A 15,513-nucleotide genomic window follows, 5' to 3' on the forward strand; every position below is an offset into this window, starting at 1 on the left:
TCTGTGTATTCTTCTTGCTAATCTTGGTCAGGTCTCTACCTGGGGACCTCCAGCTTTGGACTGTGACTCATGTATGTGTACTACCTGAGCGGGTAGTACTGTTACCAAAACTCTGGTTTTCCATACTTAATATTCCTGTGCAGTCACCATTGTTGGGTCATGCACCCACAACCATACCACCTACTCAGTGTGCTTTCCTAATGGTCAGTATATATGTTTTAATCCCATATATCACCCTTGGGAACAATGGCTAGAGGTCTGAAGTTTCACCAGCACTGGGAAGCTCATTAACTACACCTGGGTTAATGACCCTCCAACAAACCTGTGTCCATATACTTTGACATGTGTGCCACAATAGCTGAAAACACCAGGCCTAGGACAACTCTGGGAGGCTAACCTGGAAAGGACCTATAGGTTAAATAACAAGTATATATGCCCAAAAGATGACAGTGGGACATCTGGTTGTACTTGCTATGAAACTCTACTGTCCTTATTGGGGTTGTAAAAGGTGGGCAACTTGGCTAAAAAGGGAGGTCCATACCTCACATGGAACTGCCTCTCTTTTACAAAAAAGGAAAACAACATGCGAATGCACTCTTGGTGTCTGTGACCCTGTAAATTTCACTATTTTCAACCTCAATGAAATAGACTGGAAAGTTGGGAAAAAGTTTGACATTTTAATCTATAAAAAGGGAATAAACCCTGGTACTTTGCTACATTTTCAACTCATCATGATCACTCGTGAGAGCTCCTCATACCAGGTCTTTCACTCCTTCAATGAGGGGATACAAAGTGAGTTTCCCATTTCAGTTAAAACCAAAATCCTGTTCCTCTCACTAGCTGAGTCCATGACACAAACTCTAAATGTAACTTGATGTTATGTTTGTGGGGAATCAAATATGGGAGACCATTGTCTATGGGAGGCAAAAGAGCTAAACCCATAAAGGCCCTTTAATGAAACCACTCTCCCTAGCCTCAGGAGAGTGTTTGGCTGCTAAAAACCTCTATTATTGGGAATTACTATATCTCCTGTCCAAAAGGCTACTTCTCCACCCCAGTCGAGGACTCAATCTGCTTGGGACAAAAGTTTTACAATGACGCTACTCAGGAGACTTGGTTAGGAGACAACTGACTCAGTAGATATCAATATTTTTATTATCCTCTAGCTTTAATTTATGTTTTTGATTAGCAGACAATTTTTTTTATTCTGATCATAGACTTTACCTACATCACTTCTTAACTTTGCAGGTGTTTTATTGATCTCAGACAGAACACACAATTTTATTATCATTTTAATAATTATTATTGCAAATCAGGAAGAGCTATCCATGAAACCTTCAACTTCCTGGGCACTGTTGGCTCATGCCTGTAATCTAGCTACTCAGGAGGCAGAGATCAGGTGATTGAGATTCGAAACCAGCCCTGGCAAGACCCTATCTCAAAAAACCCTTCACAAAAATTAGGGCTGGTGAAGTGGCTTAAGGTGAAGGGCCTGAGTTCAAGCCTAGGTACCACAAAAAACAAACAAACAAAACTCTCAGCCCATGCAACCCCCCCATCAAATATTTTTCCTTCTAAATTCTTCAGATAGGATGTGCCTTTAACAAAATATTCCTTTGAGGTGGTTGATGACTGAAGCAGAAGATAACTATCATGAATACTATATAGAAATCTTGGAGCATCACTAAATTGGTATAATTCTATTGTTTGATGGGAGGAATAAGTAGCCCAATGTTCTATGGCATGAGACAGATGTGAAGTGTGTTTCCTCTGAATACTATGAGTACCCAATGCAACACTACATCTGAATTTCCCATCTTTCTCTTTACAGGATTTTGTGGGGTAGCAGTTTTCCATATCTGGATCACAATTCCTTTCTTCCTTCTGAGCAGAGTTGTTCTTGTAGGAGAGAGCACGATCCTGTTATTGGTGATTCTACAGTCTCCATGAATCCATATTCCATTTCTTCTTTCTATGCTGCCCACTTCCAACAGATACATGTATAATCCAGATCTCCTTCCTCTGGCTTTATGGAATAGTCATTACTGATGGCTGTGGCTTTGACAGCTTTGCTGTCATCTTCAAACTCCTTAGATATTCCACCATCCTGACAGACTCAGGATTCTGAGTTCTGGTCAGTCATCACTCTTTCTCAGTAAGGGGTTGTCATTTTGCAGTCCATGAGCTTTCCCGTTCTTTTTGCTTCCGTCCTGATGTGCTAATGTGGCATGTTCTGAATCGAGGATGAATGGTTATGGAGGCTTACCTGTTCCCATTCTGGCCACAAAGGTGGACACCCCATTATTTTCCCCTCCTCTATCTTGATCATCTGCTCTGTTCTTACATCACCTTGCAGAGGGATAGAATACACCTTCAGCACTTGTGGTTCCCATAAAGGGCAGTTGCAGTCTTATATTGGATTGTTATTTCATTTGTATACAGATTTTACCAGAAGACTCTACCATCCATTCCATCCACTATTGACCAACCTTTTCCTTAGATCCACTGTGCTGACCCCCATCATATAGAAAATGAAGCTTAAAGAAATCCACAGGGCTATCCTCAAGCTCTTTAAAATAAAATTAAGAGAGTTGATGGTGGTTGTTCTTCCAGGGTTATGTAATTTCACTTTTTCTGGGTGAGCTTTGTTTTGCTCTATTTGAAAGTTGATTCTTCTCATTAGCATTTCTATACACTAACAATGAGCAAACTGAAAAAGAATGTATGAAAACAATTCCATTTACAATAGCCTCAAAAAAAAAAAAAAAAAAACAAATACCTAGGTGTAAACCTAACAAGAGATGTAAAAGACCTCTACAAGGAAAACTATACACTTCTGAAGAAAGAGATGGAGGAAGACTATAGAAAGTGGAGAGATCTCCCATGCTCATGGATTGGTAGAATCAACATAGTAAAAATGTCTAGACTCCCAAAAGTAATCTACATGTTTAATGCAATTCCCATCAAAATTCCAATGAAATTCATTAAAGAGATTGAAAAATCTACTGTTAAATTTATATGGAAACACAAGAGGCCATGAATACCAAGGCAATACTCAGTCAAAACAACAATGCTGGAGGTATCACAATACCCAACTTCAAACTATATTACAAAGCAATAACAATAAAAACAGCATGGTACTGGCACAAAAACAGACATGAAGACCAGTGGAACAGAATAGAGGACCCAGATATGAAGCCACACAACTATAACCAACTTGTCTTTGACAAAGGAGCTAAAAATATACAATGGAGAAATAGCAGCCTCTTCAACAAAAACTGCTGGGAAAACTGGTTAGCAGTCTGCAAAAAATGAAACTAGATCCATGTATATCACCCTATACCAAGATTAACTCAAAATGGATCAAGGATCTAAATATCAGACCACAAACTCTAAAGTTGATACAGGAAAGAGTAGGAAATACTCTGGAGTTAGTAGGTATAGGTAAGAACTTTCTCAATGGAACCCCAGCAGCACAGCAACTAAGAGACAGCATAGACAAATGGGACCTCATAAAACTAAAAAGCTTCTGTTCATCAAAAGAAGTAGTCTCTAAACTGAAGAGAACACCCACAGAGTGGGAGAAAATATTTGCCAGCTACACATCAGACAAAGGACTGATAACCAGAATATATAGGGAACTAAAAAAACTAAATTCTCCCAAAACTAATGAACCAATAAAGAAATGGGCAAGTGAACTAAACAGAACTTTCTCAAAAGAAGAAATTCAAATGGCCAAAAAACACATGAAAAAATGCTCACCATCTCTAGCAATAAAGGAAATGCAAATTAAAACCACACTAAGATTCCACCTCACCCCTGTTAGAATAGGCATCATTAGCAACACCACCAACAACAGGTGTTGGCGAGAATGCGGGGAAAAAGGAACCCTCTTACACTGTTGGTGGGAATGTAAACTAGTACAACCACTCTGGAAAAAAATTTGGAGGCTACTCAAGAAGCTAAACATTGATCTACCATTTGATCCAGCAATACCACTCTTGGGGATATACCCAAAAGACTGTGACACAGGGTACTCCAGAGGCACCTACACACCCATGTTTGTTGCAGCGCTATTCACAGTAGCCAAGTTATAGAACCAGCCAAGATGCCCCAGCACTGACAAATGGATTAAGAAAATGTGTTATCTATACACAATGGAATTTTATGCAGCCATGAAGAAGAACGAATTGTTATCATTCGCGGGTAAATGGATGGAATTGGAGAACATCATTCTGAGTGAGGTTAGCCTGGCCCAAAAGACCAAAAATCGTATGTTCTCCTTCATATGTGGACATTTGATCAAGGGCAAACACAACAATGAGATTGGACTTTGAGCACATGATAAAAGCGAGAGCACACAAGGGAGGGGTGAGGATAGGTAAGACACCTAAAAAAATTAGCTAGCATTTGTTGCCCTTAACGCAAAGAAACTAAAGCAGATACCTTAAAAGCAACTGAGGCCAATAGGAAAAGGGGACCAGGAACTAGAGAAAAGGTTAGATCAAAAAGAATTAACCTAGAAGGTAACACACATGCACAGGAAATTAATGTGAGTCAACTCCCTGTATAGCTATCCTTATCTCAACCAGCAAAAACCCTTGTTCCTTTCTATTATTGCTTATACTCTCTCTACAACAAAATTAGAAATAAGGGCAAAATAGTTTCTGCTGGGTATTGAGGGGTGGGCGGGAAAGGGAGGGGGCGGAGTGGGTGGTAAGGGAGGGGATGGAGGCAGGGGGGAGAAATGACCCAAGCCTTGTGTGCACATATGAATAATAAAATTTTAAAAAAAGGAATTAAAGCATAAAGAAAGTCACATAGCACTGGGGAATGAAGTAGCCAATGGAGTCACATCAGCCATATGTGGGTTGAGCTTTGCTTTTTGCTTCTGTAATCCGCTTGCAAGGGTATATAAGGTGAGACCCCCCCCTTTGTTCTCGGGGCTCAGACTTTAGACAGAAGTCCTCTGGGCCTGTGTCAGCAAAATAAAATGATGCTTTCTGCTTAAAAAAAAAAAGTTGATTCTTCTTCTGGGATATACCTGATCTAGTTATACTCTCTGCTGTTTGTTCCTTCAGAATCACCTAATATTTTTCCTCTAACAACAAGAAAATCAGCAATAGCAACAGTAATGTTCACTAAGCACCCACTTATTCAAAGGTACATTTGCTTTTTAAAGTTCATGCTTTTATTTAGTATGAACCATGTTCTTCATAATGGATACCTGTCATTCCAATTCACAAATGAAGAAATTAAGGGATAGAATATTAAATGACTTGCTTGAGAGAAAAATATGGGGCTTGAATTGAAATTTGTTGATTCCAAATTCTGTGTTCTTCCTGGATTATTGTGTATTCATATGAAGAAGATTCAGGTAATGCCAGTAAGGGCATAAGACATTTAATTCAGATCATAGAATACTTACCAGACTCATTGCATACTGGAAAACTCCTAAAGAAGAACATTAGGACCCTATCAATGTTTAATCTCTATTTATTTCAGAATATAATGGAATCTAAGGAGACATGCCACAGGACTTCTACTAACTTTTTGGACTCATATATTAGATTTTGGATGAATCTTGGGTTTTAATTGCTGAAGTGGTGAGATGATGCTTAAATGTAGGTTCAAGCTTAATTCTTCCAAAATTTTGCAGGGAAGGCTATGGTATCATCAATCTTAACACAGTTGAAATTGAACATTATAAATTCGTTATTAGCGTTGGACAGGGGAAGGCTTAGATTCATGAAGTCTGAAGGATTTTGACTGTGAATGATTGAGTACTGTGATAATTCCAGGTTCTCAGAAGGTAAAGGCAGGAGACAGTGCTAGCCTGAGCAAAGTTGAGGAGACACTATCTCAAAAAACAAATAAAAAGAGAAGGGCTGCAAGTGGTAGAGTGCTTGCTTAGCCCCTGGGTTCAATTGCCTGTACCACACACAAACAAAAACTAGTTGAATTAGGAAGACAAAAAGTGTGCTCAGAGTATCATAGGCCTTTTCTGAATATGATGTTTGTTGTGATTTCATTCAACAAAATGAGTTAATGAAGTGCTTTCTGATCCCTGTCAGCTTCAAAAAGATAGTATTTTCAGTTTTGCCATGTGTGTTTAATGGATAGATAGATGGATACAGACCAGAGAAGACACGTTTTTGCTTTTGAATTTGTATGTTTCTGCTGTGGTACTACCTAATGTGTGAGTTACCAGCAAGCCTGCACATTTAGAAATATAATGGGATAATTTTCTCTTTTGTGAAAATTTCCTCTACTGTCTATTAGTGGGTCTGTGAGACTCAAGGGGTGCTTTAGACTTCTATAAAATAGCTGCTTGCTTTAGATATTCAGGTAAGATGTCTGAGCGAAGAATGGTGGTGTCTATGCTGAATGAGGGAGATGTGGGGATGTTGATTATAGCTCAGAGTAGAAATTTTATGTATCTGTGTGACTTTTCTCCAAAGTTTCCAGCTGGAATGCATTTCATATTTATGTTTGTGTGGATTAGTTATACATTACAGATTTTAAATCTAAAATACAGATTTTATAAGTATATATATAATTTAACTTTTTCATTGAAAGCACTTTTTCCTAAAACTAAAAATATACTTTTAAAAGGAAAGAAATTCACACTTGGATGTTTGTTTGGTTTGATAAAATCTTTATTGATTACATATTATGTACTAGACACAGGCTTAAAATTATACTCAATGTAGAGAACTACTTAAGAACATTGCATATAGCATAATAATTAACTTGTAAACAACCTAAAATGATACATAAATGGATAGATGCACAGGTATTAAAAGTTAATATGTATAACTATGTTTAAATAGCAATTAATGGTTTAATTTTGAGGGAAGTTCACAACTCATAAATGAAAAAATGGGATTCCTCCCCCTTTGCTCTGGGACTAAATTTATGACAGCATACCTAGAAATGGAACCCTCATTTTGTCTTCTTTCTTCCAAAAGAATGGAATTCTTCTTTGCATTTTGTGAGAGACACAAACTTTGGTAATTGTATCATGCCAAATGGGGACACTGTGGTTTTCTTCCTTAGAATAGGAGCTATGTATGAAAGAAGTATGGATCACAAGTGAGAACATAAGTCAGAATCTGGATGGTCTCTCCCTCAACTCACCATCTCTGCTCCTGTGATAAATGAACAACATATATGCAGCTCCCTATGTGTGCTATGACAGTTGTGTGGCCTAAATGTCTTTAGAATTCAATTTCTTCTTAGTGTATATATTTAATGACATTTATACTTAATGTTTTATATTTCATTCTGATGTTTGAAGAATATGTTGAATTTGTCTTAAAAACAGTAGAACACCCAGAATAGAATAATCAGGAAATGTTAGATGCTACATTATATTTGTTATTATTTTCCCTTTTCCCTTATTAGACTATAAAATTCTGGAAGCAGCATTTTAAACTTATGTTTTATGACTGGAAATATGAACTATTTATCAAATATTGCTGAATATATGAAAATATGACCACATACCAATACAGAGTAACCTACCAGCATTGCTTTTCTGCAGTGAAAATATTTATATCAGGTTAATGTCAACCTTAATAATGTCTGATTATTTTGTAAGGAGCAGACTAAGTATATTCCTGCAGATCTGTTTTGATTTTACACTAAAGATGATGGGGTTGAGCACAGGTAGTAAAAGCAGGTATACACTGGCCATCATCGAATGGACCACTTTGGGGCAGAATGACTAAGCAAGATATCAAGGACAGGGTCATCAGGGGGACATAGAGAATAGCAGCTGCTCCAATGTGGGACACACAGGTTCTAAAGGACTTGTACCATTCTTTATGGGAGGCAATATTGAGGACAGAGTGAAAGATCAAGATGTAAGACAGATAATGCATAGTGTATCTATCCCTGTTGTTAGAAGGAGATCAACTAATCCAGATGCTGTTGGCCCGAGTATCTGAACATGCTAATTTAATCACATCTGGATAGTAACAGTAGGAGTGGGAAAGTGTATTCATTTTACAGAAAGAGAGAGAAGTAAGGAGCAAAAGTAGTGGAACTATTAATAGCACACTTCGTATAATCACTAGGAGACCCATCTGAATGACTCTGGAATTAGTAAGAATTGTAGTGTACCTGAGAGGGTCACAGATTGCTACATAGCGGTCAAAAGCCATAGCCATGAGTTTGGACCAGGAGATCCAAGATGGTGACTGGGACACAGCTGCAGACCACATGAGCTCCGTGAATGAGGGACTTTGCTGAGATGCTAGAGACACACTTGGGGGAGGTAAAGCACCCGGGAGAGCTGAAACATCAGCACTCTGAACCTCAACTCTTGGAAGGCTTCTCCATGCCACAATTTACTAAAAGAACAGCCGGTGCTGCATGCCAAGCCTCGCCCAATAGGCCTGTGAAACCACTGTTCTGCAGGCCATGGGATCTCTGATCCTTGGACCTGCTCCTCAGCCCCACCAGGGCCTGGTTCCCCCAAACTCACACCCCTCAGACCCGCACAATCTCTGCCGGACCATGCCCCTAAGGCCTGTCAAGCCTAAGGCATTCACAATCTCCTCTCTGCTGGGTGGCACCCCTAAAGCCTGCACAGGCTGGCACAATCTCTGCTGGGCTGAGCCCCTCAGGCCTGCCAAGACAGCAATCCACAGGCATGCTTGATCTCCACTGCACTGAGCCCGTGCCCTTCAGGTATGCCAGGCCCATGCTCCAAAGGCCCGCTAGATCTCCTCAATGACAGGCCTCCACCTGCAGGCCCCTGGGATCCCACCCACCCGCCACCCACTACAGGAGGGCTCCAAACCTGCCTAGGAGACACAGACAGGTCTAGATGCTAAAGGAGTAATAGCAGAACTACTAAGACTGAAATTCCACTGTTCCTGAACCAGTGATTTTTTGTTTGTTTGTTTGCCTTCCTTTAAAGGTTTGGCTGTCTGGTTTGCTCTTTGATTGTCCACCATCTCTCCCTGATGTTTTCCTTGGTACTTGCTCTTTTTAGTTTTTCTTTTTTTTCCTTCTACTTCTCTTTCTTTCTCTATATTCTCCTTCTTCCTTGATTTTGTTAGTTTCATTATTGTAACTCAGCTAACACTAAATTACACATAGTCCAGGGACAGAAATGGCACCAAGTGGAAATACAGGAGAACAAAAAAGGGATGGAAACCATTCTTCCCCTCAAAACAAATTAGTACAGGATTCAGAGGGAAATGAAGAAGACAGGTACCCAGATTCAGACTCCAACAAAACAAAGATAAACTATACCAAAGAACCCAAGGAAGCCCACAAGAACACTCTAAAAGAAGAAATTCTGCAAGTAATTACTGAGAATTTCATGGAGATGTTACTAGATATGGTCAACCAAAATGTACAAGAGGCATTCAAGAAATTCCAAGAGCACAAAAATAAAGAATATGAGAAAACACAAAACCAAATCAATGAAATCATAGGAGCCCTAAATAAACAGAAAATAGCATAAAAAGAGAGATAAATGAATTAAGGATGATAATTAACAACATTAAAGAGGCAGTGACCTATGACATGGAAAACCTCAGAAAAAAGAATGAAACAGAATTGCAAAACAAAATGGAAGGCCATTTTAGCAGAATAGAACAAACAAAAGACAGAATCTCAGAACTTGAAGATGAAATGGTAATTAAAGAAAAACCAAAGAACTATTAGTTAAACAACTCAAGACCTGTGAAAGGAATATGAAAGAACTCACTGACTCACTCCATTAAAAGACCAAACCTGAGAATCATGGGCATTGAAGAAGAGAAGAGGTGCAAGCAAAAGGAATGTGTAATGTATTCAACAAAATGATAACAGAAAATTTCCCAAGTCTAGAGAAAACTATGCCTGCCCATCCAGGTACAGGAAGCCTCCAGGACACCAAACAGACTTGACCAAAATAGAACTACCCCATGACATATTATTATTAAAACAACAAGCACAGAGACTAGAGAAAGAATATTGAAGGCTATGAGAGACAGTTATATATGACAAACTAACAGCCAACATCATACTTAATGGTGAAAAATTGAAACCATTTCCCCTAAAATCAGGAATGAGACAAGGGTGCCCACTATTCCCACTCCTTTTCAACATAGTACTCAAATTTCTAGCCAGAGCAACAGGTAAGAAGAAAAAATAAAAGGAATACAAATAGGTAAAGAAATTGTCAAATATCCTTATTTGCAGATGATATGATCCTGTACCTTATACACCCAAAAAATGCTGTCCAAAATCTTAGACACCAAAAACAGATATAGCAAGGTGGCAGGATACAAAATCAACTTACAAAAATCATTAGCTTTTCTATACACCAAGAATGGACAAACTGAGAAGGAATACATGGAAACAATTCCATTTACAATAGCCTCAAAAAAACCTAAATATCTGGGAGCAAACTTAACAAAAGATGTGAATGACCTCTAAAAGGAGAATTACAAACCCCTGAAGAAAGAGGTTGAGGAAGACTACAGAAGATGGAAAGATCTCCTGTGCTCATGGATTGGAAGAATCAACATAGTAAAAATGGTTTTACTACCAAAAGCAATCTACATGTTTAATGCAATTCCCATGAAAATTCCAATGACTTTCATCACAGACATTAAAAAAACCTACCCTTAAGTTCATTTGGAAACACAAGAGACCATGAATAGCCAAAGCAATACTCAGCAAAAAGAGCAAGGCTGGTGGTATCACAATACCCGACTTCAAACTATATTACAAAGCAATAGCAATAAAAAGAGCATATTACTGGCACAAAAACAGACATGAAGACCAGTGGAACAGAATAGAAGACCCGGACATGAATCCATATGACTATACCTACCTTATTTTTGACAAAGGGGCCAAAAATATGCAATAGAGAAAAGACAGCTTCTTCAACAAATGCTGCTGGGAAAAGTGGTTATCCATCTACAAGAAATTAAAACTAGATCCATGTCTAACACCCTGTACTAGTATCAGCTTAAAATGGATCAAGGACCTTAATATCAGACCCCAAACTCTGAAGTTAGTACAAGAAGGAGCAGGAAACTCTCTGGTACTAATAGGTATAGGCAAGGACTTCCTCAATACAACCCCAGCAGCCCAGCAACTAAGAGAAAGAATGGACAAATGGGACTTCATAAAATTAAAAAAATTCTGCACAACAAAAGAAATGGTCTCTAAACTGAAGAGACCACCCACAGAGTGGGAGAAAATATTTGCTAGCTATTCATCAAAGGACTGATAACTAGAATATACAGGGAACTTAAGAAACTAAACTCTCCTAAAATCAATGAACCAATTAAGAAATGGGCAAGTGAACTAAATAGGACTTTCACAAAAGCAGATATTCAAATGGCCAAAAGACACATGAAAAAAATGCTCACCATCTCTAGCCATAAAGGAAATGCAAATCAAAACCACACTAAGATTCCACCTCACCCCTGTCAGAATAGCCATCATCAAAAACACCACCACCAACATGTGTTGGCGAGGATGTGGGGAAAAGCGAACCCTCGTACACTGCTGGTGGGAATGCAAGCTAGTGCAACCACTCTGGAAAAAAATTTGGAGGCTTCTTAAAAATCTCAACATAGATCTGCCATATGATCCAGCATTCCCACTCCTGAGGATATACCCAAAGGAATGTGACACAGGTTACTCCAAAAGCACCTGCACACCCATGTTTATTGCAGTGCTATTCACAATAGCCAAATTATGGAAACAACCAAGATGCCCCACTTCTGAATAATGGATCAAGAAAATGTGGTATTTTTACACAGTGGACTTTTACTCAGCCATGAAGAAAAATGAAATAATTTGCAAGTAAATGGATGAAACTGGAAAACATCATCCTGAGCGAGGTTAGCCAGACTCAGAAGACCAAAAATCAAATGTTCTCCCTCATATGCGGTCTTTAGACCTAGGGCAAATACAGCAATGTTGTAGGACTTGGGGGACATGACAAGCGGAGAACATATATGGGAGGTACAGGGTTAGACAGAAAATCCAAAACAAGAAAGTATTTGATGTTCCCACTCCAGAGGAGTTAATACAGAAACCTTAAAGTGACAGAGGTCTACATGAGAAGGGGATCAGGAATCAGTGTAAAGATAAGTTAGAGATGAATCAACCTGGGCTTTAACACATTTGTACATGAAAGCAATGCTAGGACTCTCTCTGCATAGCTGTACTTATCTCAACTAGCAAAAATGCTATGTCTTTCTTATTATTGCTTATTTCTACTCTTCAATGGAGCTGGAGAAAAGCACAGAACAGGTTCTGCCTGGAAGAGAGGGGGGAGAGGGGGAAGGGGAAGGTGGGGATCAGGGGGAAGAAATGACCCAAACAATGTATGCACATGTGAATAAATGAATAATAATAATAATAATAATAATAATAATAAAAAGCCGTAGCCATGAGTACATCAGATTCAACAATAGTGAATCTATGAAAAAAAAAAAAAAACCTGTATAATGCAGGCATCTAGAGTGATTTCCCTTGCATTAAAGCAGAAGATACCCAGTGTTCTTGACATTGTAGAAACAGTGAAGCCCAGATCGGTGGCTGACAACATGGAGAGGAAATAGTACATGGGCTCATGGAGACTGTGCTGGGTAGTAATGACAAACAGGATCTTGCTGTTCCCAGAGAGGGCAAGGGCATAAAGACAGCAGAAAGGGGATGGAGATCCAGGCACGGGAGACTCTAGGCCAGGAATGCCAGTCAATGAGAAGGTTGGGAATTTAGCTGTTAAATTGCTCAGAAATTTCACGGTGTCTGGGGTTTGTAGCATTTGTCCTTATACAATGCTTACATCCTATAAAAGTAATAAAAGTTTGGGTGTGACTCAAGTGGTACTAAACATTTCTTAGGAAGAGTGAGATCTTAGTTCAAACTCTAATACAGTGGAATAAAAAATGATGAATTACTTTGTTGTACAAATTTATTTTATTTTTTATTAGGAGATTTCTCCTAAGTAATATATTAGATCTTTATCAAGTAATTATTCTATATTAAATTATATTATTTATTTACCAATCATAAGTATGGGCATTTAGCAAAGACATAAAAATTTCTACTTATAAGCCCAAGAAAACCATTTTTATGTAATTTTACATATTTGATGATAACTATTTTTGTTAAAAATTATAGAATTTACTAATATTAACTCAAAATGGATCAAGGATCTTAATATAAGACCCCAAACTCTAAAGTTGGTATAGGAAAGAGTAGGAAATACTTTGAAGTAATAGGTATAGGCAAGGACTTCCTCAATAGAACCCCAGCAGCCCAGCAACTAAGAGAAAGAATGGACAAATGGGACTTCATAAAATTAAAAAAACTCTGCACAGCAAAAGAAATGGTCTCTATACTGAAGAGAACACTCACAGAGTGGGAGAAAATATTTGCCAGCTATATATCAGACAAAGGACTGATAACCAGAATATACAGGGAACTAAAAAAACTAAACTCTTCCAAAATTAATGAACCCATAAAGAAATGGGCAAGTGAACTAAACAGAAATTTCTCAAAAGAAGAAATTCAAATGGCCAAAAAAACACATGAAAAAAATGCTTACCATCTATAGCCATAAAGGAAATGCAAGTAAAAACCACACTAAGATTCTACTTTACCCCTGTTAGAATAGCCATCATTAGAAACACCACCAACAACAGGTATTGGAGAGGATGTGGGGGAAAAGGAACCCTTATACACTGCTAGTGGGAATGCAAACTAGTACAACCACTCTGGAAAAAAATTTGGAGGCTTCTTAAAAGTCTAAACATGGATCTGCCATATGATCCAGTAATACCACTCTTGGAGATATACCCAAAGGAATGTGACACAGGTTACTCCAGAGTCACCTGCACACCCATGTTCATTACAGTGCTATTCACAATAGTCAAGTTATGGAAACAGTCAAGATGCCCCACTACTGACGAATGGATTAAGAAAATGTGGTATTTATACACAATGGAATTCTATTCAGCCTTGAAGGAGAATGAAATCTTATCATTTGCAGGTAAATGGATGGAACTGGAGAACATCATCCTGAGCGAGGTTAGCCAGGCTCAGAAGACCAAAAATCATATGTTCTCCCTCATATGCAGACTTTAGATCAAGGGCAAACACAGCAAGGGGATTGGACTTTGGTCACATGATAAGGCGAGAGCACACAAGGGAGGTATGAGGATAGGTAAGAAACCCAAGAAAACAAGATAACATTTGATGTCCTCAATGCAAAGGAACTAATGCAGAAACTTTAAAGCAACAGAGGCCAATAGGAGAAGGGGACCAGGAACTAGAGAAAAGGTTAGTTCAAGAAGAATCAACTTAGAATGTAACACATATGTACAGTAAAGCAATGCAAAGAATCTCCCTGTATAGCTATCCTTATCTCAACTAGCAAAAACCCTTGGTCCTTCCTATTATTGCTTATACTCTCTCTTCAACAAAATTAGACATAAGGGCAAAATAGTTTCTGCCTGGTCGTGAGGGCGTGGGGGCGAGAAGGATGGGGTGGGGGGAAGGGGAGAGTAATGACCCAATCATTATATGCACATATGAATAAAAGGAAAAAAATGATAGACTTTTTGTGGTACTGGGGTTTGAACTAGGGGTTTTGAACTTGGAAGGCAGGAACTCTGCTGCTTAAGCCATGCCTTAAGCCCTGGATGTATTTTTTAAGTGCTGATTGACTTTTAAACACCAATCAGTGCATTCAATTTTGAATATATTGTCTTCTGAAATAAGAGAAATCCACTTAGCTATCCATGAATCTGAAGTCTTCTGTAAGTGTAACTTCTAGTCACTGATTTCCATATTTTTCCAATAATGTAAGTCTGGAATTTATTATTTTGTATGTATTGTTTTGTTCCTACAGTGTGGATGAACAAGTTCAGAGAGTAGCTGTTTAAGAAATAACCAGAGAAGGCAAAGCTATACAAAAATTTTTGGAGAGGCCTATATATACTAAAGTAAGATAGGAAAAGACAGCTTTTTTTTCTTTATTCATTTATTCATATGTGCATACATTTTTGGGCCATTTCCCCACCCTGCCCCCTTCTTCTCCCTCCCATCCCCCCTTGCTTCCAGGCAGAACCTGTTCTATCCCTTTCTCCAATTTTGATGAAGAGTAGACATGTAAGAAATACATAGCATTTTTGCTAGTTGAGATAAGAAGAAGACAGCTTTATGGGAACTAAAAGAACCAGGAAAACATGATTTTATGACTGAGTATTAAGTGAGAAACATTGAGAAATATCACTGCTATTCCTGATTTAGCAGCCCATGTTTGGAGCAAAATGGCATACTGAGGTAGAAAGCATATGTTCATATCTAGTTACTATGTCTAACCAGCAGGGTAGAAAGTATGGATGAAGTAGGGATGGCTGAAGAAGGTATAGTATTTCATTTTATGAATTTAGAGTCAATCAAATGAACATTTTAGGAGAGGTGGAAGAAAGAACATCTTTCCCATGATCCAGGAAGAACTGTTTGGATTCATAGAAG

General features: G+C 38.4%; 1 pseudogene; it reads right to left on the minus strand.

The window, feature by feature from the left end:
* Positions 1-7,591: 7,591 nt before the first annotated feature.
* LOC109680273 (olfactory receptor 51F1-like) lies at positions 7,592-12,793 on the minus strand (annotated as a pseudogene).
* Positions 12,794-15,513: the final 2,720 nt, after the last annotated feature.

The sequence above is a fragment of the Castor canadensis genome, chromosome 1, assembly GCF_047511655.1.
Source record: "Castor canadensis chromosome 1, mCasCan1.hap1v2, whole genome shotgun sequence".
In the NCBI taxonomy this organism is placed as follows: Eukaryota; Metazoa; Chordata; class Mammalia; order Rodentia; family Castoridae; genus Castor; species Castor canadensis.